Source organism: Onychostoma macrolepis, chromosome 03 (genome assembly GCF_012432095.1).
Source record: "Onychostoma macrolepis isolate SWU-2019 chromosome 03, ASM1243209v1, whole genome shotgun sequence".
Classification (NCBI taxonomy): domain Eukaryota; kingdom Metazoa; phylum Chordata; class Actinopteri; order Cypriniformes; family Cyprinidae; genus Onychostoma; species Onychostoma macrolepis.
In genome coordinates, this window is record NC_081157.1 from 51,972,889 (window position 1) to 52,000,731 (window position 27,843).

General features: G+C 39.1%; 1 pseudogene; it reads right to left on the minus strand.

Moving 5' to 3' along the window:
• Window positions 1-6,336: 6,336 nt before the first annotated feature.
• On the minus strand, window positions 6,337-27,784 carry LOC131536491 (gastrula zinc finger protein XlCGF26.1-like; annotated as a pseudogene).
• Between the last annotated feature and the right edge of the window lie 59 nt (window positions 27,785-27,843).

The following is a 27,843-nucleotide window of genomic DNA, read 5'->3' on the forward strand; positions in this document are numbered from 1 at the left end:
TCATGACATAAAAATACTGTCAACTGTCTGTTTACCAACATTCATTGAAATATATATTTGTGTGTGTGTGTGTGTGTGTGTGTGTGTGTGTGTGTTCAACAGAAGAACTCATGCAGGTTTGGAACAACATGAGGGTGAGTAAATGATGATGGCATTTTCATTCTATCATTTCATTCATTCATAACTATCCTTTAAGTTTTAATCAATAACATGATCTACTAATACTCAAACTCAGTGATGTATTTTAATAGCCTACTTTGAGACAATTTTACTGTAAAATGCATAGAATCTATTACAATCTGTTTAAGAGCTATAGTCATCTGTCACTATTTTAAGGTGTGTATATATGTTGTCTGATTTAAAATGTTTTATCTTATATGCTGAAGTATATAACTTTGAGATTAATTCAGTCCTGTTATAAGACATGTTTCTCTCAACTGTATACAGTATAATTGTTGTTTCAGTTAACGGTCTACCATGTGTTTTCTCTGTATGCTGTAGCTATAGTGCACTTCTGTTATATAATAATGTAAATTTACCTTAACTGATTATAAAATATAGTTCACCCAGACATGTAATTTTTGTTACAATTGCTCATCCTTAGTGATTGTTCCACACCAGTAAGACTTGCGTTCAGGGATTTTTAACTAACCCTTTAAGTGATATGTATTTAGCTACAGCATGCACCGACAGAGCCAACAGAAAATGTTACAAATTACATTCACAAATGTTATTCTAAAAATGTACTGTTCAGAACATGTGGCAATAACCAAAAATGAAAATGTATATTCACGTTTGATTGCCTGATGACAGCTATGTTCTGATATTATGCTTTTTTGCTTACTGTCATATGTTGCTGGTTGAACTGTCAACCATATCAATTTTAAAGTGTTCAACTTGACTAGTTGGTTTCTGAATGTAGGCTGAAATTTAAAGTTGATGAAATGTATTATTTGTTATTTGATTAAACGCCTAATATTCTTGCATCTTGTCTGTTTTGCTTGTTTTAGAATTACAAATTATTGGTATTATGTTTAATGTTTTAATTTTAATATCAACACATTAATTAGTAGTTTCTGGACATTTTAATAGCATTTTATCAACACTTAATGTGTTAAAATGCCACATTTGAGTGTTTAATTACCTGACACAAGTTGTGTGTTAAAATGGCTTACACTTCTGTTGTGTTAAATTCAACACAACGTGTTGTCCCTGAGCACACTCAGTACATGTTAAAATTCTACACGTGTCTTTTTTTTCTCTTTTTGCAGTATATACTTCATAGCTTTTAGATATTAAAACTAATGTAGGGACTCCTAAAATATACCTTGTTTAATATGCTTTGTGTCAGTAATAATACAAAGTATTAAAATTTATTTTATTTTTATTTATTTCGAAGTGTGATGCAACAACTATATGCTTGCTTATATCCAATGAGAAAGCGTGTTCAATACAGGTGTACTATCACAAGCCAGTGACTGTTGAGCTTGAGGTTGCGTCATAACGTGAATCACGTAATGAGGAAGATGGGAGGAGGAGCATCGCATGTGGCGTGGAGAGGCTGCATGTGAATTCAGGGTATGTGAAAATTTGAGTCGTTGTTAGTTTGGAGACTGTGTATATTCTTAGTAATATAAGGCCCAAAGTAAAGGGGTACAACCCTAGTTTATTTTTAGTTTGTTTGCTTAAAGTATTTTTCTTTTCCCTGTTGTTTATTCGTGATCGTTTGAGTGTGCTGACAGCTAGAGACAGTCGCCTTCGTGAAAAGTGACTGCATTGAAGAAGTTTGTGTTACGAGTGCTGAATACGTTCGGGACTGGACGCATCCTGTTTCTTCAAGGGACTTCGCTGGCAGTGGCGGTTCTACATTGAATTACTCTCCAGGCGAGACCCCCTCTGAGCGCCCCCCACCCATCCGAGAAAAAATAAAAAAACAAATTTTTGCACAAACAGCCATGTTTTACTATAACAATATAAGTGTAAGACAAGCTTATATTTCTCAATTGCACAAATCATTCAACAGAACATTTGAAAAACACAATTTTGCACAAAACAGTAGCTATAAGTTATCAGAACTTAAATAAATATACTCTATATACGGTGGGGCAAAAAAGTATTTAGTCAGCCACCAATTGTGCAAGTTCTCCCACTTAAAAAGATGAGAGAGGCCTGTAATTTTCATCATAGGTATACCTCAACTATGAGAGACAAAATGAGAAAAAATCCAGAAAATCACATTGTAGGATTTTAAAGAATTTATTTGCAAATTATGGTGGAAAATAAGTATTTGGTCAATAACAATTTCATCTCAATACTTTGTTATATACCCTTTGTTGGCAATGACAGAGGTCAAACGTTTTCTGTAAGTCTTCACAAGGTTTTCACACACTGTTGCTGGTATTTTGGCCCATTCCTCCATGCAGATCTCCTCTAGAGCAGTAATGTTTTGGGGCTGTCGCTGGGCAACACGGACTTTCAACTCCCTCCAAAGATTTTCGATGGGGTTGAGATCTGGAGACTGGCCTTCGTTGCCCGGGCGGTGTGTTTGGGATCATTGTCATGCTGAAAGACCCAGCCACGTTTCATCTTCAATGCCCTTGCTGATGGAAGGAGGTTTTCACTCAAAATCTCACGATACATGGCCCCATTCATTCTTTCGTTTACACGGATCAGTCGTCCTGGTCCCTTTGCAGAAAAACAGCCCCAAAGCATGATGTTTCCACCCCCATGCTTCACAGTAGGTACGGTGTTCTTTGGATGCAAGCGTTCTTTCTCCTCCAAACACGACAAGTTGAGTTGAGTTTTTACCAAAAAGTTCTATTTTGGTTTCATCTGACCATATGACATCATCCTAGCTCTCTAGCAAACTTCAGACGGGCCGGACATGTACTGGCTTAAGCAGTGGGACATGTCTGGCACTGCAGGATTTGAGTCCCTGGCGGCGCAGTGTGTTACTGATGGTAGCCTTTGTTACTTTGGTCCCAGCTCTCTGCACAGTTCTTGTGATCATTTTGACCCCACGGGGTGAGATCTTGCCTGGAGCCCCAGATCGAGGGAGATTATCAGTGGTCTTGTATGTCTTCCATTTTCTAATAATTGCTCCCACAGTTGATTTCTTCACACCAAGCTGCTTACCTATTGCAGATTCAGTCTTCCCAGCCTGGTGCAGGTCTACAGTTTTGTTTCTGATGTCCTTTGACAGCTCTTTGGTCTTGGCCATGCTGGAGTTTGGAGTTGAACTGTTTGAGGTTGTGGACAGGTGTCTTTTATACTGATAATGAGTTAAAACAGATGCCATTAATACAGGTAACGAGTTGAGGACAGAGGAGCCTCTTAAAGAAGAAGTTACAGGTCTGTAAGAGCCAGAAATCTTATTTTACCGAGGTATTTACCAATTAATTCTTTAAAAATTCTACAATGTGATTTTCTAGATTTTTTTTTCTCATTTTGTCTCTCATAGTTGAGGTATACCTATGATGAAAATTACAGGCCTCTCTCATCTTTTTAAGTGGGAGAACTTGCACAATTGGTGGCTGACTAAATACTTTTTTGCCCCACTGTACATAAAAGTGGCAAAAATATGTACAATCAGAATGTTTTACAATCAGGCTTTGACCTTTTTCACTCCATCGCTGTGTTTATTTGGCACTCAACAATCAACAGATTTCCCATCCCCCAACACTGTCACTCACGACCAGAAGTCAAGACTAAACCAATTCACCTCCACATAATCGTTTTGTATTACCTATTTTTATTAACCATTTCACAGAATTCAGAAAAAACAAAAACGTGCTAATTATAGGCCTGTGTTTTAATATTATGAATGAAATGTGCGTTATTTGGAAGAAAGTCAAGGTGTGAATGACTTTAGTGCACTAAGTGGATCAAAATCACTGTCGCTGTATGTGGATACCCGGAGCTGTACGATACATCTTCGTACTTTTATAGAAACAGGAATAAAAAGGATCTTGCTTGATGTGTTACTTTGTGCACAACATATAGTAAATTTATAGCCTATTTGTTACATAAAATAATATTCCTAGGTTAAGACTAGAATAGGCTACTTATGGCAAACATTTGTACATTCATTCTAATTATATCCTATTGCAAATACACTCACAATAGTATAGTAAAAAAATGTTATTTGTATCTTAATTTTTTTTCAAGTGCTTGTGCTGCTCCCCATGTGTCATGAAAAAATGCCGCTCCGGGCACTCCGCCCCGGTTCGCCCATGCCAAAAACCGCCACTGTTCGCTGCACTGGACTCGTCGTGTGCCAGGGACTGTTCGAGACTAGAAGCAGTGAGGTTGTGCCGTGAGTGATTTCAATATTGCCTCATTATCGTCGGAAGGACGTAAGTTGATTAATTTTCGTGACTCCTTGACTGTGAGCGAGTACATTGAATTCATCATCATCTGATTAATGTGCACCAACGAACTGGGCCTCAACGATAACGATCGATCGTACATTTGAACTGTTTGACTGACTCAAGTACATTTGAACTGTTCGACTGACTAAAGCCAGGCTCACACTGTGCGACTCTGGCCACGATTTGGTTGTCTGGGACAAATTTTGAAAATCCTAAAAGATTCCTATAATCCTAGGCTAAAATCCGTAGTGTTTGATCGCTGGTTTGACATGTTCACCGACAGCCGATTAATGGCCGTTGCGATCAAATTTCACCTCCGACGAAATTCTGGCAGTGTCAGAAGATTTGGCGCACAGTCCTGCAGTGTGACTTCCCCTACGATGAATATCAAACTGTCTCCGTTCTTCAAGGCAAGCTATGAGCAGAATTAATGCTACAGAATTATTCTATCAGCCATAAACTCCGGCACTCCCGTCTTCCACTCACGGAATTCATCTGATATGTTTTTTTTTATATAAACACTGGTTGTGCCGCTGTTTTCATGTGGGTGTGTATGAATACATACACTATCCTTCTTAAACACAACGGTATTGCCACCGTTCGTATACTTTTCATGACAGCCAACATTTCGGTCCCGCGTGCAATGCAGTTCGCAGTCACTGGACGCGTATGGATTGATAATGTAAAACTCCTGACAAGTTTTCTTGCGCGCAGCCGTTTTTAACTCGTCTTGACTGTCGTACGGTCTGACATTAATGACAGCTGAGGTCCCATAGTGTGACATGATCATCATGTTCGTACAGTCTGACAAGTAAAATCCTAAAGGACTTTTAAAAAAATTGCAGTGTGAGCCCGGCTTTACATTAATTTAAACTGATCGTAAAACATGTAATTGGTGTGTATACGGTACTGAAAGACGTGTATGGTGTGAATTGCAAGTTTTCTCAAGTGTATAACTGATCTTGAAAGAGATATTGTTTTTCATCATTGTATTACGTGGTTCTGGAGTGTTTTGCCAGAATAGGGTTCTGAATTGACATTATATATCTCAACTGAGTTATAGTATTCAAAAATAGGAACAAGGTTAAGAAGGAGTGTAATAAGTGTGAAAGAACAAGAACCGTTCTGAGAAAAAAGAGGTTTATATCTTTTATTTAAAAGAAAAGAAGTAACTTGCATATCATCAGGGATAATTGTTTACCTGCTTTCTTTCAAAAGAAGGTTACTGATTTCTTCATTTACTGTTTTCTTTAAGAAAAAAAAGGAGTTATTACATTAATGTAAAACAAAAATAAATCTTTGTTATTCTTTTTCTCTTTAAAATTTGTACTTTGGTATTTTATTGAGTCTGGCAAGTTAATTCATTTACAGAGTTACTGAATTTCTGTGAATTGCAAATAAGAATTGTTTAAATTGATCTTTAGTAAAGGGATTGGGTAAATTGGTACAGGAGAATTTTTTTTTTTTTTGTAAACACTAAAAGAAAAATACCGGCCTAATTCACCATCTAACTGCCGGGGATCCAGGATTTGTGTTAGAGAAATAATTAGGGTTAAGAAAAGGGTTACACTAAAATTATAAAATTACTTTTTTCTGATTCAAATACAATCAGCAGGCAATAAAAGTTGTTGATAAAATATAAAAAGATAACAGTGTATTAATAAAAAAGGTAACATTTAATCAATAATTACATTTAGAGTGAAAGAGTGAAAACTAATGAGCTGGAGCTCTCTCCTACTGAGTATGGATGGGTATCGGTAAGGTTTTTATGGTGTTACTATTCTTACAATCCTGCTTATTAAACTTATTGAACATAAAATGAAACAACTGAACATAACATGAAACCCATAAGAAAGCACAATGATATCATTTACATCATGAAGCAAAATGATACACAAGAATAAAACTTTTGGACATTGTTCTCTGGGGAGGAACTGAATCTGAGTTGAATCTGCTGGTTTTGAAGATGAACTTTATTCACTGTGAAAACTTTAGATAATGTCTTTTTGTCATGTCTCTTGTAATAACAGATTTATCCAGGTGATATTTCACTGCTTGATGAATTATTGTGTCACATTTGGTGAGGACGCAGCATCAGACCTGAAAGTGCTGGATCTGAAGATGATCTACTTACTGTGATAGTTTTTTGTATGTCTGTGTAGAGCAGATGAATCAGTGAACCGCTTCCCAAATGCAGTGCAGTGCAGTGATACGGTTTCTCTTCGGTGTGAATCCTCTCGTGTGTTTTCAGATTTGATGACCGACTGAATCTCTTGTCACAGTGTGAACACTTGTAAGGTTTCTCTCCAGTGTGAATCATCTCATGCTGTTTTAAACTCTTTGCTGAAGTAAAAGTCTTTTCACACTCAAAGCACATGTACTCTCTCACACCAGTATGTATTTTCTGATGTTCTTTCAAACTTTGTAGATGTGAAAACTCTTTCCACACAAATGACATGAATGTGGCTTCTCCTTTGTATGAACTCTCAGGTGTTTCTTCAGGTCTGAAGCTCTCAAAAATGTTTTGCCACATTGATCACATGTGTGCAGTTTCACTCCAGTGTGGATGTTCATGTGATGCTTAAGGCTTGATGATTGTCTGAAACTCTTCCCGCACTGATCACAAGTGAACGGTTTCTCTCCAGTGTGAACTCTCATATGTGACATAAGGTGTCCTTTTATTGTGAAACTCTTCCCGCACTGATCACATGTGTGCGGTTTCTCTCCAGTGTGGATTCTCTCATGTGTTTTCAGATCTGCTGAATGACTGAATCTCTTGTCACAGTGTGAACACTCGTACGGTTTCTCTCCAGTGTGAATCGTCTCATGCCGTTTTAAATGGCTCGCTGAAGTAAAAGTCTTTTCACACTCAAAGCACATGTACTCTCTCACACCAGTGTGTATTTTCTGATGTAATTTCAAACTTTGTAGACGTGAAAAACTCTTTCCACACAAATGACATGAATGTGGCTTCTCATTTATATGAACTCTCAGGTGTTTCTTCAGGTATGAAGCTCTCAAAAATGTTTTGCCGCATTGATCACATGTGTGCAGTTTCTCTCCAGTGTGGATGTTCATGTGATCCTTAAGGGTTGATGATTGTGTGAAACTCTTCCCGCACTGATCACAAGTGAACGGTTTCTCTCCAGTGTGAACTCTCATATGTGTCGTAAGGTCTCTATTTAGTGAGAAACTCTTCCCGCACTGATCACATGTGTGTGGTTTTTCTCCAGTGTGGATCCTCTGGTGCCGTTTTAAATATTTCTCTGTAGTAAAAGTCTTTTCACACTCAAAGCACATGTACTCTCTCACAGCAGTATGTATTTTCTGATGTACTTTTAAATGTTCTGGATGCAAAAAACTCTTTCCACACAAATGACATGAATGTGGCTTCTCCTTTGTATGAACTCTCAGGTGTATCTTCAGGTCTGAAGCTCTCAAAAATGTTTTCCCGCATTGATCACATGTGTGCAGTTTCTCTCCAGTGTGGATGTTCAGGTGATCCTTAAGGTTTGCTGATTGTGTGAAACTCTTCCCGCACTGATCACAAGTGAACGGTTTCTCTCCAGTGTGAACTCTCATGTGAAGCTCAAGATGATATTTGTATGTAAAACTCTTTCCACACTGAGTGCAGGTGAAAGATTTCATGGCCCTTTTTTTCTTTAAATCTTTCTGCTTGGGGTTTTCTCCACTTTTGACATGATTTTTCTCCTCAATATCTTCAATCAACTCTGAAACAAAATAAAAAACAGTACATTTGTCAGTAACTCGTAAAAAAAAAAAAAAAAAAGTGAAAGGGCATAAAATGTCTTGGTTACGTACGTAACCCTCGTTCCCTGATGGAGGGAACGGAGACGTTATGTCGTGACGACATAGGGGGATTTACTTGGGAGCCCCAATCATCTCTGACTTAAGAGAAAACGCCAATGAATATTGGCTAGTGGATTTTGCATACCTGCGCCACTCCCCGTGCACACGGGTATAATTAGGTGGCAGGTGCATCCACTCATTAGGTTTTACGCTGAGGAGCCGAGAACGAGTCCCTGGCAACCAGCGATGGTTTGAGATTGTGGCATGGGGACATAACGTCTCCATTCCCTCCATCAGGGAACGAGGGTTACGTACGTAACCGAGACGTTCCCTATCTGTCGGTCACTATGAGTTATGTCGTGACGACATAGGGGTCCTATGGAAAGCGCCACAACCTGAACCCCGTCACAACCTTGTGGCATGCAGATGCTGACAAGCGAGCGCATGACAGACAAATGCCATGCGAAAGGTCGCAACCTTCCCATCGCCCCAGCACAAATTCGCTAACCTTGGTGCCCGCAGGGACCACTGAATACATCGCTGCTGGAGATAGCCAAGCCGCTGTTCCTTTCCCCACAGAAGTCGGAAGGGATTTCGACCTTCAATGAAAGATAGCTTCAAGTCTTTCCTATTTGTTGTTACAGCTTGGCAGTAACGACAGGGAAGCGAGCCTTCCAGAGAAGGGCACTACGGAGGCCACATCCTGCCCAAAGGGAGGTAACATGTGGAGACACTGATATGGACTGACCCAGGCCTGGGGCAGTACTACATACGACTGGACCCTGGGGCAGATCCTACCTAGGGGTAGGGAGGAGAGCTGCCAGCAGGGCCTGACAGAGGGCTTTGTCAAAGGGAAGACACGGGTTTACCGTGAGGGAAACCTTACCGTGGTAGAATATACATATGGGATTACCCGAAGGGAATCAAGCCATACGGACACCTAGCCCAGTACAGGGGCTGACCGGAGACCCGGGCAAGCTAACACAAATACTGGGCCTGGCGTCAGACTGCTCCGCCCAGTCTGACTGCCGGGGGTGCTGGAGGAACTCCACCAGGGTTCACCGTCCGGGGAACTGAACTGGAGGAGGAAAAACGGCGCTCCTATCCCCAGGTGAGGGGGAATGGCGCAGCAAGCATGACACCAGCCAGCTCTTCCCGCCACTTATCTGTTACCCAACACACGAGAAGAAACTGGCTCGACGTGGAGATTGTAAAATCTCGCAAAGGTGTTCGGTGTCACCCAGCCCGCAGCTCTACAGATGTCTGCCAGAGAGTCGCCGTGCGCCAACGCATAGGAGAAGGCAACACTCCGTGTGGAGTGAGCCCTCACCCCTAGGGGGCACGGCTCACCTTGGGATTGGTACGCCAAGGCGATGGCATCCACTATCCAGTGGGTCAACCTCTGCTTGGAGACAGCCTTCCCTTTCTGCTGACCTCCGTGGCAGATAAAGAGCTGTTCAGAGCTTCTAAAGCTCTGGGTGCGGTCCATGTATGTGCGCAACGCTCTTACGGGACACAGCAACGCCAAGGCTGGGTCTGCCTCCTCCAAGGGCAGTGCTTGCAGGTTCACCACCTGATCGCGGAAGGGCGTGGTGGGAACCTTAGGCACGTATCCAGGCCGGGGTCTCAGGACAACGTGAGAGTAGACCGGCCCGAACACAAGGCACTCTTCGCTCACCGAAAATGCTTGGAGGTCCCCGACCCTCTTGATGGAAGTGAGCGCGGTCAGGAGCGCTGTCTTAGCAGACAGGAACTTAAGCTCCACTGAGTCCAGCGGCTCAAAGGGACCCCTCTGAAGCCCAGCCAGGACAATAGAGAGATCCCAGGGGGGCATCAGGGGTGGCCTAGGAGGGTTCAACCTCCTGGCACCCCTCAGGAACCTCACAACGAGATCATGCTTTCCCAGGGACCGGCCGTCCACTGCATCGTGATGGGCCGCAATAGCAGCCACATACACCTTCAAGGTGGAGGGTGACAGCCTACGCTCCAACCTTTCTTGCAGGAAAGAAAGCACTACTCCAATCGTGCATCTTCGGGGGTCTTCTCGGCGAGAAGAACACCAGTTCGCGAACAGACTCCACTTCAGTGCATAGGCTTGCCTTGTTGAAGGAGCTCTAGCCTGAGTGATGGTCTCTACCACAGTCCGTGGGAGACCGCTCAAGTCTGCCACGTCCCATCCAGGCGCCACACGTGGAGGTTCCACAGATCTGGACGCGGATGCCATATGGTGCCAAGCCCCTGAGAAAGGAGGTCCTTCCTCAGAGGAATGCGCCAGGGAAGAGCTGTCGCAAGGAGTATGAGTTCGGGAAACCAGGTCCGGGTGGGCCAGTACGGCACGACCAGCAGGACCTGCTCCTCATCTTCCCTGACCATGCACAGTGTCTGTGCAGGCTCACTGAGGGAAACGCATACTTGCGTAGAGCTTGAGGCCAGCTGTGTGCCAGAGCTTCCCTGCCGAGGGGGGCCTCGGTCAGGGAGTAATACAACTGGCAGTGGGAGGACTCGCGGGAAGCAAACAGGTCTACCTGAGCTTCCCCGAATCAACTCCAGATCAGCCGGATCATCGGGATGGAGTCGCCATTCTCCGGGGGAACGTGAGCTGTCGTGAGAGCGCGTCGGCCGCACGATTGAGCTCCCCCGGAATATGGGCAGCACGCAGCGACTTGAGCTGCATCTGACTCCAGAGGAGGAGATGGCGGGCGAGCTGTGACATGCGACGTGATCGTACACCTCCCAACCGGTTGATGTACGAGACGGTTGCAGTGTTGTTCGTATGGACCAACACGTGCTTGCCGAGCAGCAGTGGTCGGAACTGCCGCAAGGCCAGATACACTGCCAACAACTCTAGGCAGTTGATGTGCCAAAGCAGTCGAGGCCCTGTCCAGGCTGTCTGCCCGTTGCATGTAGCGCCCCAACCCGTACTGGAGGCATCCGTCGTGACAACGACATGCCGGGACACTTGTTCTAGGGGCACCCTGGCCCGTAGAAAGGCAAGGTCCGTCCAGGGGCTGAAGGAGCGGCGACACTCCTGTGTGATGTTCACACGAAGTGTACCGCGACGCCATGCCCACCTCGTGACTCGGGAGTGCAACCAGTGCTGAAGTGGTCTCATATGAAGCAACCCGAGCGGCGTGACTGCGGCTGCGGATGCCATATGCCCCAGGAGCCACTGAAAAGGGTTTCAGTGGTACCACCGTCCTGCCTATGAAGGAACTCAGGCAGTTCAGCACGGACTGGGCACGCTCGTTGGTGAGAAGCGCCACCACACTCACCGAGTCTAACTCCATACTGAGAAAAGGCACGAGGGAGAGCTTGCTCTTTTCCCAGTTGACCTGAAGCCCCAACTGGCTGAGTGCTGAAGCACTGGGTCCCTGTGACCACAAAACTGTTCTCGCACGCGGGCCATGCTCGAGATAGTTGAGGATCCTGATGCCCACTTCCCATAGCGGGGCAAGGGCGCCCTCCGTGCCTTCGCAAAGACACGGGAGGGACAGGGACAGCCCGAAGGGGAGGACCCTGTAATGCCATGCCCGACCCTCGAACACAAACCGTAGGAACAGTCTGTGTCGCGAAGGATTGAAACATCAAAGTAAGCGTCCTTCAGGTCGATCGGTGCAAAGCAATCCTGGGACTGGATGCATTTGATATGCGCCTGTTCATCAGCATCTTGAACGGGAGCCTGTGCATGGCCCGGCGGAAAGGCTCTCACTGTAACCCTCGGATCGCCCAGAGTACTAGCCGATGGTTCTCTGCTCATAGCAGAGAAGCCAGCGCGGGTAGTAACAGAGGGAGCCCCTCCCATCCCCGTGAGGAGAGAGAGGCACGATCGCAGCGCTGCCATGGTTACACGCTCAGAGCGAACGCATAAACCATCCACGAATGCAGCTTCAGCGCGCTGGATGCCCAGACACTGAAGACAACGATCGTGGCCATGGACGGAGGATAGGAAACGACCGCAACCAAGAGGACACGGCCGGAACGGCGTCTTTAAATAGACGCGAACCGACCGTAATTTGCTCTTTTAGGAAATCTGCTCTTTTAGTTGAAGTGCCCAGGGGAATCGCTGCAGACAGGGACACCGCTGTTCGCACCATAACTGTTCGCACCATAACGATGTGGAGATCAACACGTTCATCCACTCGGCTCCGAAGCAAAAATCTAATGAGTGGATGCACCTGCCACCTATTTATACCCGTGTGCACGGGGAGTGGCGCAGGTATGCAAAATCCACTAGCCAATATTCATTGGCGTTTTCTCTTAAGTCAGAGATGATTGGGGCTCCCAAGTAAATCCCCCTATGTCATCACGACATAACTCGAAGTGACCGACAGATAGGGAACTTAAACCTGATATAACAGCAGAAAGTAGATAATTGTATCACAAAATTGATCATTTTGATGCAGTTTTATAAATTATACATCCCTGAAACTTCCCATGAATGAGGTACACTGATCTTCAAGTTATTAGTTTTAAAATATTATAGGCACAAACCTCATGTTTCTATATGGAGAACGATTAAATATGTTTTTACTTTCTTATTTTTATTCATTTATAATCATTTATAACCATTAGTCATTTATGTAATGTATTATTTTTTTAATCAGGTTTATGGGATGTTGTTGTGTTTGGTAAAACACTACTTGTTGGATTTGTGGATATGCAACAAAGATTTTTCAATAAACTTTTCTCCTTTTTATCATCATCACTTCTAGGGCTGAGTATCGATTCAGAAGTCCCGATTTGATTCGATTTCGATTCTCGATTTTTCAGTGAATATAATTTCAATACAAAAGCTATTGATATTTCTAACAAAATGAACAGTAAACATCAGTTTACAAATTTATTTAATAAAAAATTAAGAACCACAGGCCTGTATTTTAAAGGAAAACGCCACCGGTTTTCCATATTCTAATATGTTCTTCCCTCAACTTAGTCGAATTGATACGTACCTCTCCCGTCTCAGTGCGTGCACGTAATCGCTCTAGCGCACGGCGCGACTATGTTAGCGTTTAGCTTAGCCCCATTCATTCCTTAGGATCCAAACAGGGATGAATTTAGAAGCCACCAAACACTTCCATGTTTTCCCTATTTAAAGATGGTTATATGAGTATTTACATGAGTAAGTGTGGTGACATAAAATAAAACGTGGCGATTTTCTAAGCAGATAAAAAATGATAACTATAATGTATGGCGGAAGAGCACTTCGCAGCACTTCGACCTCGGCGCTGTAAAGCTTGTATTGCTGATAGTGATTTACTACAGATGAGATTTTGCCAATATATATATATACTGTATATACAGTACACAATTATTTACATATAAAAGATCCCTGGAAAGGTTTTTTTTTTCATGTTCCAATGGTTATAGTACATTGCTAGATACAAAACAACTGTGTGATCGTTATTATTGATGTTGGTAATTGTTGGTAAAAAAACTACAGTAATTCACCAAAAGGGTTTTTCAAGTTCCACAGGTTGTAGTACGTTGTGAAATTTTGCCAATATCTCCCTTACTGTATGTACAATTAACTAATTTTAAAACAAAAACAAAAAAATCTGTAAGACCTCAAAAGGAATTGTCCATTTTCCAAAGGTTGTAGTATAAAATATTGATGTACTTTATGTACATTAAGGGAGGTATCAGCAAAATTTCACCTATAGTAAGTGAGTCTAGTCACTAGGAATGTACTACAACTTTTGGAACATGAAAATGAATTTAATAATTACATTTAAATAATTTAATAAATTATTACTTCGTTTTGTACTGTGAGGTAAATTTGCAGACGGTCCCTAAAGCAGCCTAGGTGAATATGCAGTGAATATCACACCTAAAACCTAGAATATCGCGCTTGGTTTTCTATGGGAGAAAAAAATGGTTTGGTGAAACTTGTTGGTTGTGGGCTCATCTGCTTAAATGTACATAATATACAATATATTTCTTAATTTATAATTTAAAAATACTTCTGAATTTAATCATTTATTATCACGGAGGCAAACCGTGTTAAGTGTTTTCTTTATGGGAAATGTTTAACGTGCTGTTTTGCGCGTTCCGTAACTTGTGTTCATATCTGCATCTGTTTGCATCATCAGTAAGATCTGAGTTTGGTCTTTTAATAGGCTTGTTTGAGATGAACAAAATCTGCGCAGAACCGATCACCGGTGATCACCGCGAGATGCATGCCGGTTAGAAAAGTGTCTGAGTTTTTTTTATTTTAAATTTTTTATTAAACATATAACATTCACAGGGGATACAGTCAAAGCAATAAAATACATACACAACCAGAATACAAAACAGTAAATACCTCGATAATAGCAATAACAAAAAAAGAAATATTAAGAGAAAAACAAATAAATAATAGTTGCCATAAACATCTTTTAAAATAAATAAATAAATAAAAAAGTGTCCGAGTTACGTCCGCCTTGCTCTGATGTCATACTGATGTGTGCCAAAAAACACGCACGATGGGAAGCGACTGACTGACGACACAGCTTAATGCTCTTTTTTTTTTTTTTATCTGATTTCATGTGATTGTGTATTTAAATTATGCTTGAATATTCCCAAACACTATGACGCGATCTCTGTGTGAGATATGTGATTGTTGTCATATTTCTATAAAAATCTAAAATACATGTTTGTAGAATGGATGATAAATACGCCTTTCGTATGAGATTAAATAGGAAGCACTTTGAGTGTCCTGTTCATCATATTTATATTCATATAAAAGCAACAGAACTGAAATTATATCACATTTATTAGCAGAACAGCATGAGTGAGAATAACGAGATATCCGCCTTTGATCTCCTAGTCCATCTGTTCCACTTCGAGAGGTCAGAACTCTCCATCTTGACTGCGCTTATCTCACTCCTCCCCTGACTGCAGCCGCCTACTCTCGCATACATTTCAGGCGAGGCGCATCTCAAACAAGTCTAATAGCTATTATTGTGTTAGTGCACTACTTGAGCCACGTAATGTGTTTTCTTTAACCGATTTCTGAGGGAAACAGTGTGAAACCTTGCGCGTTCGTTCATATTCTACATCTGCTTAACTGTCGATATAGTTCGCATAATCATCAATAAAGTGTATTCTGAGATCTGAGGTCTTATATCACTGTATTAGTTCACTGAGGCGCGTTACGCGTCGTTGGGGAATCCTGGAGTGTGACATATGAGGGGAACCCCAGTATTACAGCACAGCGTCACACAAGCCATGATAAAGTTACAGAAACTAAGTAACTGAAAGCAATATATGTCTTCCTCAGATGTAATGTTAGTTCTGTACTTCAGCATTGGGTAAAATAGCATTATAATCTCCTTTGTGGTAGAGAAAGCTGCTTACATGTAGGCTACGGGAAACAGCGAAGATGTTGAATTAAACATACACACAATCAGCGTTTCCACATGTTTATACTGGCCCTGATAATCAAAACTTCTAGCACTAGCTCCATTTCTGCAAATCAGTTTTTGTAAATGAGTGACTTGATCCACATATGGCCTTCATCAATAGCCGCTTGGCTTTGGCTTTGCATCACGCGTATGGCTTTGTTCTTGGTTCTCATCAACAGTATCTCCGCCATGATACGCACTGAATGAATAACAGGCTTTCTGTTGTAACATCGGTAAATAAGGGTGACATCTAGTGGAGAAGACTAATGATAAGAATAATGATAAGAATCACATTAATCAGATCTTGTTTTAAATGCGTGCTGAAATAAATACCGGAAAAGATCGATTCACAGCTTTTGAGAATCGATATTGAATCGATATCATTAAAAAAAAAAGATGAATCGAAAAATCAATTTTTTTGCCCAGCCCTAATCACTTCGTCTCCTGCTTCTGCTCTTCTCTGGCTTTGCTCAGTCAACTTCTTGGTTGATAAAAGACTGTTAATACAGTTTTGGTACCAGACAAGACTTGATGTTAATGGGTTTTGGTTATCAACTACCCTGCTGACTATTTGTTCAGATACCAGTCAAAATTGATATTTTCTGACAGGATCTGGCATCAAGGACTGGATCTTATTTATTTGGCGTGGAGACTCGATCTAACATATATTTTGTTTAAAAAAAATAAAATAAAGTACCCCGATCATAGGAAGTGTCCCTTGTGTTGTGATACTTAAGCAAAATTATTCAACACCTCTAGAGTTTTTTCCTGTTAGAACAAGCCAAAATCTAAAACAATTTTTTAACCATCAGCATTATTAATGAATGAATGAATGAATGAAGAATAAACACCAACCTGTTTGTTGTTCAGTATCTTCAGTGTGTTTGATTCTGCAGGGTTCTGGATCTCTCATCTTCTCTCTGTCCTCTTTAATAAACTCAGTCTCTGCAGATTTCAGCTCTTCCTGATGATTTGATGCTCGTCTTCACTCATAAACTGATGGGAATATTCCAGCATTTATTGGTGAATTGCTGAATGTGTGATTGTTGTGGGAGGAGCTTCAATGTTGATGTAATTCTTGTGGGAGGAGCTTCACTGATGATGTTGTTGTGGGAGGAGCTTCACTGAACATGAATTTCTGTGCGGAAAAGCAGATTTGCCAAAATAAACAATGAATCAAAGAGGCATTAGGTGTTGTCTCTTTGTAACTCATTTTATTGCTATATTATATTACAGTAGTGAACCGTGACTTTTGAACCGTGGCCCTCTCCTCAAAAAAAGCAAACTACCAGCCTAGCTTACAGTGTCTTCTCCTAAAAGTCATCTGTGTCAGTTCCACCTCAACAAACAAGAGGCTATTCCAGCCTTAAAGCGGTCACATACCGGACGAGAAGCGCAGTTCTGCTCCGCACCACGTCTTAAAAATTCACACACATTGTTTTCTATGAGTGTACGCATGATCCCAGCTGGGTGCTGTTCAAATGCCAAAAGCTTATGCAAAATGTTAATTATTTAACCAAAATCAGAGGGATCATACAAAGTGCATGTTATTATTTTATGTAGTACTGACCTGAATAAGGTATTTCACATAAAAGATGTTTACATATAGTCCACAAGAGAAATGAATAGTTGAATTTATAAAAATGACTCAGTTCAAAAGTTTACACCCCCTTGATTCTTAATACTGTGTTGTTACCTGAATAATCCACAGCTGTGTTTTGTTTAGTGATAGTTGTTCATGAGATAAGAAATATGTACACATATTAAGAAAAATGTAAACATCTTCATTCTGTTCAAAAGTTTTCACAGAATTAATTTAAAATAATTTAAAAACACAGGTTTGTAGTAGGTTCCTAGTGACAAGAGACTTTTATATATATATATATATATATATATATAAGTACACAACCACAATACTTTAATACTTTACCTCAATTACCACTGGAAATAAATAAATAAAAATTGTAACATTAATTCAACAAAATGTAGCTCACTTCAGTAAGTGTCTAACTGAGAGCTACATGTTTAAGTAAAGGGGATTTATTTTCCTCATTTGTGAAAATATTTGTCCTGAACAACTCCGTATTCAACTCATCCCATACAGAAGTCACATAGATTGAAATATATATTTTTAATAAATCTATTTTAATATATTTAAATATCTTAAATTCAAATAGAAGAAAATATATTTTATAAAATATTTAAATATATTTTAAAATATATATTAAAACATATTTAAATATTTGATTTTGGCCGCTTTTAATATTAAAGCTCTGTGTATTGCGTGTATTCACATCCATAATCTATGATCACAACAAAAACAACGTTTGTCAGACATGAAATGTGGAGTTATCTTAATATGTAATAAAATCATACATTCAACAAACTTTAATTTTGTAAATTACCTGTATTTGTTTAAGTTATTATTACTTAATCAAAACAACCCAACTGTAGATTGATTGATGTTACTTGGATTTGATTTCTGAAAAATTAAATATAAATGGCGTTATCGGTTTTGCAAATGAACTCTTCATATATATATGTATATATATGTGTGTGTATGTATGTATATATATATATATATATATATATATATATATATATATATATATACACACACACACACACACACATACATATACATTTGGTTTTGGTATTGACTTTTTCAAGTTACTTGTCCGATTGGGCAAGTAAATTTCTCTTCACTTGCCCGTCCAAAACATTCACTTGTCCCGGACAAGCGGACAAGCGTTAATGTCGAGCCCTGATATATATATATATATATATATATATATATATATATATATATATATATATATATATATATATATATACACACACACATACATATACAACATAGACAAGTAACTTGAAAAGTCAATACCAAAAACAATAATAACTGCCTTTATTTGTGATATAGCCTTTGTTATAGGGGTGTGCGATTATATATCGTTTGCGATCATTTTGTAATTGTTGTTTTAATGAGTATATTGCAAGAATCAAACAAAGAGTGCGTGCATAATTACGTAAAGTCGTCTAGGTTAGACTAGCTCACGTGCATTCTTTCACTGCATGATTCAGTATTACAATTACAATGCATGAAGAATGATCAGAAAATTCAAGACATGGGGGAGGAAAATGTATGCATTTATATCATTTCATATAGTTAATATCACACGAAGATCGAACGCCATTTCTTTTTTTTTTTTGCTTCAAAAATCATCATGATTACAAATGTGATAACAGTTCAATAAACAAGAAGTTAACATTAAGAGACTTACGTTTTAGACGCCATATTGCCTGTTTTTGCTCTATTCACCAACAAAAATAACTCCAAACACAGCCACAGCGCTGTTTTGCGTCTCTGAGGAACATGACGGTGTTTTGTGCCTGAATGAATCAACCGTTTAAATGATTCGGTTCAGTCGCAATGACTCACTTATTAACAGTGACTTGATGCCACCTACTGGTGGTTTTAATTTCACATTTACAGTATTTAAAAAAAAAAAAATGAATTTCAAATATCAGTATTCAACGTTTTATGTATCAAAACATTATTTATTCATTTGTAACTGCAGGTTAAAGCATTCCATGTCCCTCAGAGCTGCATTAAACAGGGGGTAAATATATCCCACTTCAGATGCAGCTTCAGTTTCCGCTGCATTGCAAAGATGAATTTTGTTGAAACTGAATTCATTTGTTTGGTAACAGCCCAAATGTCTTATTATACTAATTGACTGATTAAATTTAACTAATTAAAACTTTTTAAATTTAAGTTTGAAAATGATGAAAATTATATATATAATAAGTAAATAAAGTAAATTAGCATTTTATTTTTAAGTTTACTATAAAATAATTGTATTTGTATTTAATTCTAACTTTTTATTTTAAAATATAATAGTAATATTTTGTTCATTATTTCATTTAAAAAGAAAAATCTAAATAAACTAAATGTGTTTTGTATAACTACAATAAATAATTATATTTATAACTCAATTTAGCCGGGCAAGTAACTTTTATACTCTAACAAGTAAATGACAAATTTACTTGTCCGAAGGACAACCACATGAGAATGCTTAATGTCAAGCCCTGTTTTACATATATATATATATATATATATATACACACAGTGGGGCAAAAAAGTATTTAGTCAGCCACCAATTGTGCAAGTTCTCCCACTTAAAAAGATGAGAGAGGCCTGTAATTTTCATCATAGGTATACCTCAACTATGAGACAAAATGAGAAAAAAAAATCCAGGAAATCACATTGTAGGATTTTTAAAGAATTAATTTGCAAATTATAGTGGAAAATAAGTATTTGGTCAATAACAAAATTTCATCTCAATACTTTGTTATATACCCTTTGTTGGCAATGACAGAGCTCAAACGTTTTCTGTAAGTCTTCACAAGGGTTTCACACACTGTTGCTGGTATTTTGGCCCATTCCTCCATGCAGATCTCCTCTAGAGCAGTAATGTTTTGGGGCTGTTGCTGGGCAACACGGACTTTCAACTCCCTCCAAAGATTTTCGATGGGGTTGAGATCTGGAGACTGGCCTTCGTTGCCCGGGCGGTGTGTTTGGGATCATTGTCATGCTGAAAGACCCAGCCACGTTTCATCTTCAATGCCCTTGCTGATGGAAGGAGGTTTTCACTCAAAATCTCACGATACATGGCCCCATTCATTCTTTCGTTTACACGGATCAGTCGTCCTGGTCCCTTTACAGAAAAACAGCCCCAAAGCATGATGTTTCCACCCCCATGCTTCACAGTAGGTACGGTGTTCTTTGGATGCAAGCATTCTTTCTCCTCCAAACACAACAAGTTGAGTTTTTACTAAAAAGTTCTATTTTGGTTTCATCTGACCATATGACATCTTCCAAATGCTCTCTAGCAAACTTCAGACGGGCCAGACATGTACTGGCTTAAGCAGGGGGACATGTCTGGCACTGCAGGATTTGAGTCCCTGGCGGCACAGTGTGTTACTGATGGTAGCCTTTGTTACTTTGGTCCCAGCTCTCTGCAGGTCATTCACTAGGTCCCCCGTGTGGTTCTGGGATTTTTGCTCACAGTTCTTGTGATCATTTTGACCCCACGGGGTGAGATCTTGCGTGGAGCCCCAGATCGAGGGAGATTATCAGTGGTCTTGTATGTCTTCCATTTTCTAATAATTGCTCCCACAGTTGATTTCTTCACACTAAGCTGCTTACCTATTGCAGATTCAGTCTTCCCAGCCTGGTGCAGGTCTACAGTTTTGTTTCTGGTGTCCTTTGACAGCTCTTTGGTCTTGGCCATGGTGGAGTTTGGAGTTGGACTGTTTGAGGTTGTGGGCAGGTGTCTTTTATACTGATAACGAGTTCAAACAGATGCCATTAATACAGGTAACGAGTGGAGGACAGATGAGCCTCTTAAAGAAGAAGTTACAGGTCTGTGAGAGCCAGAAATCTTGCTTGTTTGTAGGTGACCAAATACTTATTTTACCGAGGAATTTACCAATTAATTCTTTAAAAATCCTACAATGTGATTTTCTGGATTTTTTTTTTCTCATTTTGTCTCTCATAGTTGAGGTATACCTATGATGAAAATTACAGGCCTCTCTCATCTTTTTAAGTGGGAGAACTTGCACAATTGGTGGCTGACTAAATTTCTTTTTTTGCCCCACTGTATATATGATATAGTTTTCATTATATCTAAAAATCAGGTAATATCTGCATGCACCTAACTCTGAAGAGAACATATAATATGCTAGTAGACAGCAATCCTTGTGCGTGAGAAGTTTGGTGTGGAGGGTGGATCTGGAGCTGAATTCTGTCCAGGTTGTCACAACATCTCTTGATTATCTGTCTTCACGAACAGCCCTGAAATACAATTCAAACATTAACAATGATTGTTATAAATGTAATGTGAAGCTTTTACATTCACAATGCTCATTTTGATCTTGGTGGTGAAGTGTGCAGAAAATTCTGCCGGACTGACATGTAGTCTTTGGTGAACGGTTTTCAAGAGTGCAATTAACCCTTTAGGCAGCAGGTTTTTTTTTGGAAAAATGCTGAATTTGTTTCAGTTTAGTTTATGTCTGTGAGTCGGTTCATTGTTGTGACGCGCTCCATCCACAGAGACTACATGAGACGACAGAAAGCACATCCAAAAATGAATAAGTATTTTAAGTTCTTTCCGCAGGGAAAAAAAAACAAAAAAAAAGATTGCGCGGGGGACCCATGTCATAAATTAAGCGCAATAATAGGCCTACTCCTACACTCCTCATAAATACTTGAAATGCACCTACAGTGATTTTATTATTAATATAATAATAATAATAATAACCTGTTTTGGTCATATTTAGTATTGCCCAGCTCCTCCTGTCATTGATCTAGCATCCCCTGAGCACCTCCGTCACCGTCCCGATTATAAATGTTACGTTATGCCAGAAGGTAGCGAACAGTGACTGTTAAAATGTATCTAATGTCTAATTCATTCAATCAGGAGATTCATTCAAAAACGAAACAAGTTCATACATTTCAAATATTTTTTACATATTTTTATTTTAATAGGCTCATTTATAACATTTCAATAAAACATTTTGTGAGAAACCTAAGTGAATTAGCCTACATATTATTTTGTATTTGTCTAATGTTTTGCTTCAAAATCTTGTGAGAAACGTGATCTCTATTCTAAAAATCAATTACCCAGGGTCTTAATAAATAGGCTAATATCTGGCATCTAATACTAACTGTTTCTAATATTAAAATGTAGACTAGGATGTAAAATGTACAATCTTACACACTTTATTTAGTACAATAACAAGGATTTGGTACATTTATAATGCATCATAATGCCACTTCCAATCCATTGTGCCAGTGTGCGAAGTCAACCCCCCCCTTCGGCCCCCCCTTCTTTGGGTACGTTCCGAGATCCATGAATAGAGTAAATCCCTTTTTGAAAGTAACTGGCACTTCAAATAATGTGTCGATTGCATTGTTTTGCCACCTAGTGACTGTTAAAATATATTTGTCATTGAATATTTCATTCAAGAGATGTGTTCAAAAACGCTGATTAATCCATTAATAAATAAACAAGTGAAGTATTTATGAGTGAGTCAATCATTCAAACCATTTTTTTTCAAAATTTTAATATTAAAAATTGGTGTATTTAAATATACAGTGGGGCAAAAAAGTATTTAGTCAGCCACCAATTGTGCAAGTTCTCCCACTTAAAAAGATGAGAGAGGCTTGTAATTTTCATCATAAGTATACCTCAACTATGAGACAAAATGAGAAAGAATTCCAGAAAATCACATTGTAGGATTTTTAATGAATTTATTTGCAAATTATGGTGGAAAATAAGTATTTGGTCAATAACAATTTCATCTCAATACTTTGTTATATACCCTTTGTTGGCAATGACAGAGGTCAAACGTTTTCTGTAAGTCTTCACAAGGTTTTCACACACTGTTGCTGGTATTTTGGCCCATTCCTCCATGCAGATCTCCTCTAGAGCAGTAATGTTTTGGGGCTGTCGCTGGGCAACACGGACTTTCAACTCCCTCCAAAGATTTTCGATGGGGTTGAGATCTGGAGACTGGCCTTCGTTGCCCGGGCGGTGTGTTTGGGATCATTGTCATGCTGCAAGACCCAGCCACGTTTCATCTTCAATGCCCTTGCTGATGGAAGGAGGTTTTCACTCAAAATCTCACAATACATGGCCACATTCATTCTTTCGTTTACACGGATCAGTCGTCCTGGTCCCTTTGCAGAAAAACAGCCCCAAAGCATGATGTTTCCACCCCCATGCTTCACAGTAGGTACGGTGTTCTTTGGATGCAAGCGTTCTTTCTCCTCCAAACACGACAAGTTGAGTTGAGTTTTTACCAAAAAGTTCTATTTTGGTTTCATCTGACCATATGACATCATCCTAGCTCTCTAGCAAACTTCAGACGGGCCTGGACATGTACTGGCTTAAGCAGTGGGACATGTCTGGCACTGCAGGATTTGAGTCCCTGGCGGCGCAGTGTGTTACTGATGGTAGCCTTTGTTACTTTGTTCCCAGCTCTCTGCACAGTTCTTGTGATCATTTTGACCCCACGGGGTGAGATCTTGCATGGAGCCCCAGATCGAGGGAGATTATCAGTGGTCTTGTATGTCTTCCATTTTCTAATAATTGCTCCCACAGTTGATTTCTTCACACTAAGCTGCTTACCTATTGCAGTTTCAGTCTTCCCAGCCTGGTGCAGGTCTACAGTTTTGTTTCTGGTGTCCTTTGACAGCTCTTTTGTCTTGGCTATTGTGGAGTTTGGAGTTGGACTGTTTGAGGTTGTGGACAGGTGTCTTTTATACTGATAACGAGTTCAAACAGATGCCATTAATACAGGTAACGAGTGGATGACAGAGGAGCCTCTTAAAGAAGAAGTTACAGGTCTGTGAGAGCCAGAAATCGTATTTTACCGAGGTATTTACCAATTAATTCTTTAAAAATCCTACAATGTGATTTTCTGGATTTTTTTTTTCTCATTTTGTCTCTCATAGTTGAGGTATACCTATGATGAAAATTTCAGGCCTCTCTCATCTTTTTAAGTGGGAGAACTGGCACAATTGGTGGCTGACTAAATACTTTTTTGCCCCACTGTATGTTGAAGATATATATATTAACATGTTTAGTAATTCATTCAAATTAATTAAACACTTTTGCAGCAATAATATTTTGTCACACACTATTTTGTTTAGTTCAGAATCGTGGGAGAATCGTGATCTCAGTTCGAGACAAAAACAATCGTGATTCTCAATTTATCCAGAATCGTGCAGCTCTATTACAGACTGTTTCACTTTGAAGTGAGGCACAGTCACAGTACTCTGCTCTGTCTTACCATTATTTTTTATTATCATCTGTGTCTCGTTTTGAATTATGTTGTACCTCTCTGGTTGTAGTGTCCTCAATGCAGTGTTAAACAAGATGGCCTTGTAAAGACATACAGGACTCCAAAAATATTTTACATTTATTTGATATATTTTTTTTAAATATCTGATAACCTTCTGAATGTTTGAGGTTTTACTTACTAGTCAGATGGTTCATAGTGTCTTGGAGATGTTCTTCAACAAGAGGTCCCCTCCAACTCTGCTGCACGGCCATCAGGTAAGCTGGAAGCATGGAAGAATATAGGAACATAAACAATCTGTCACAGAGCCAACATGTAATATACAATGTCAGGTTTATTAGAAATAAACTACAGCAGAGGTGAAATGCAGAAAAGAGAAATAATAATGTACAGAACATATAAAAAATCTTAAGAAACAAGTATTCACGTTTTTAGGTTTTAAAGATGCATGATGATATAGGTGAAATATATTGTGAAAAAAATTGCATATAAAGTTATTTAAAGGGATAGTTCACCCAAAAATGAAAATGTGATGTTTATCTGGTTACCCCCAGGGCATCCAAGAAGTAGGTGACTTTGTTTGTTCAGTAGAACACAAACAAAGGTTTTTAACTCAAACCGTTGTAGTCTGTCAGTCATATAATGGCAGCCAATGGGCACAGAATCTTTGAGAGAGAAAAAAACATGCACACACAAATCCAAATTAAACCTTGCGGCTCGTGACGATGCATTGATGTCCTAAGACACGAAACGATCGGTTTGTGTGAGAAACTGAACAGTATTTATGTCATTTTTTACCTCTATCAAATTTTCATTTTTGGGTGAACTATCCCTCTAATAAGCTTTCTCTGTCAGCAGCTCCCATTAGTTTTTTTTTTTGACACTCCTAAAATCACAATTTTGTATCAATATTTGTCTACAATGAAAGATAAAAACGTGTTTGAAATAACGTTAGCTTGTGATGCAAGTGGATTAACAGTAGGGTAGACCGAGTACAGTAGAGACACTTTCTGCTTTTTTCATCACTACACAAAAACTAGATGCTGAAATGAAGTGATTTTTCACATGATATTTATTTTGCTTGTGTGCTAAAATATCATAAATTGATAATAGCCATAAGTAGTTCATATTTTCCACAATTAGCTCATAAACATGATGGTGTACCCATATGGTGTACAGTTGAAACAGTAGCGTGGTACAGTTGAGACACCCATTCTTAATGCTCTAAAGCTGGCTAACCATTTATTGCAAATGTAATAAATTACAAAATTACAGTTTTAAATAATTACAGTTTAAAAATAAATGTATTTATTTTCTTTAATGCAGATTCAGTTAAACAAAACAGGAACAAATATTTAACACTACAAAAATATATGGCAAACAGTACAAATGTAAACAAAACAGTAAAAATAACAATATACATACCCGTGTATTATTTAACCCTACCCCTAAACCTACGCGTCACTCGAATCTTTCTGCATTTTTACATTTTTAATCATTCTGTATGATTTATAAGCTTGTTTCATCATGGGGACCTAAAAAAATATTCCCATAAGGTTAGAATCTACTGGTATTACTATACTTGTAGGGACATTTGGTCCCCATAATGTAGGTAATACCAGTACACAAACACACACAGCCTCTGTATGCATTTTATTTTCTATGATTGGACTGTTACTGTATACAGTACATAGAAACCTGTTAAGGGTGTCTCAACTGTACCCACTTTACCACCTTGTATATTTCTTAAAATGCTATGTAATCCTTGTAACATTCATGTTAGAAAATATGTCCATTAATAATAGACAGTTGAAATATCACAAATATAATTTTTTAACAGAATTTGCATAGCATATGTGTAAATGTGACTTTTATCCAATTGTGATAACACTGTACAACTAAACAGCATGTGAAGCAATAGGAGACCAATCCGGGTCCAGCTGATACACTGTGTCTCAACCCCACTGACATGCTCGCACATTTCTCTAGATTATGAAAAGACCTTGCATGGTACAATGTCTATTTTTAGAGCACCGAGTAACGTTTGCAATGATATGTTAAGTTTAACAATCATAAAATAATAATAAGCTATTCATTGTGGAAGGGACATGGTGAAATTAAAATCTCACCTTGGAAAAAAAACCTTTTGCCGATATTTTCAGAGTGAAAAGACGCACACATTTCAAATTGCCCTCAATCAAAGAGAGCACTAATACACGTGTGGAGCAAAAATCACGGCTCGGGTTTCTTGTGTACTTAAGTTATTTAAGGTGTTTCAACTGTACACGTCTCAAATGTACTCAGTCTACCCTGCAGTGCATACTTTTAGGTTAAATTAATTAGCTTATTTCAATTCATCCATTAACAAATTAACAGCAAAACATTTACAAAGCTATAAAAGTCACTCATCAACACATAAGTGATTAAAATCCCAAACTTTCATAAATAAGAGCTGAAATCTATAGCTATATTGCCTCTAATAGTTAGCCTCTACAGTTAGCTCACAGTTGTGATGCTAACGGACTTTTTCGGATGACACTGAACCATTTCTGTAAAGTAATATTCAACAGAAGCGTGTCAATTACATGTAAGAAAGTGTCAGGAACAGTTGTATGTATTATTTGTGTAATTTTAGGGACTAAACTTACCTGAAAGCAGTAAAAACAACAGTGAGAGACGGAGGTTTTTTGCTTCTTGTCAGCTGAGTTGCCGCCCCGTTTCCATGGAAACTCCGCTCCAGTTTAAATGCGCCTCGAATGTTCAACGCGAGCGCCCATCAAACACATGAAAGTTACGCAGCGTTTAAATAAATAGTACCGGTACATAAAATTAGAAATTTGTCCTGAAACTTGATGACATATTGTTTAAGTGGATAGTAGGCCTAAATTAAATGAGAATATAGGATCTAATATAATATAATATTAATAGCTTCAACGTAGTGTAGAAACAAAATGCATTGCTGCATTGCAAAAACACATTGTTTAAAAATCATGATGCATGAATATAATTTCAGAAATAGCCTATGTAAACACACACAAGCAATATGTATTTTTAAAATATATTTTCGAAATATATTTCAATATATTTAACAGTGATTCACATATATGTGAACATATTACCTTTCCGTATGGGATCTTTTATGAACGGAGGAACATTAGACACAATATGATCGTTTTTAAGGGCATATCTGGAGTAAAAGTCTCTTTCTGCACAGACTAAACACGTTAAGTAAATCACCCAGCGCTATTCATACGAAAAGCTGACATTTACCTCACATTCCTGCTGCCCTCAAACTTAATTACGCAAAATAATCCATGCACGACACCAAAAAGCAAATAATAGATAAGAAAGAGAAGAAAAAGAGGACTCACCCTCACCGTACAGCTCTCAGTCTCTCGCGCATGCGCACACCG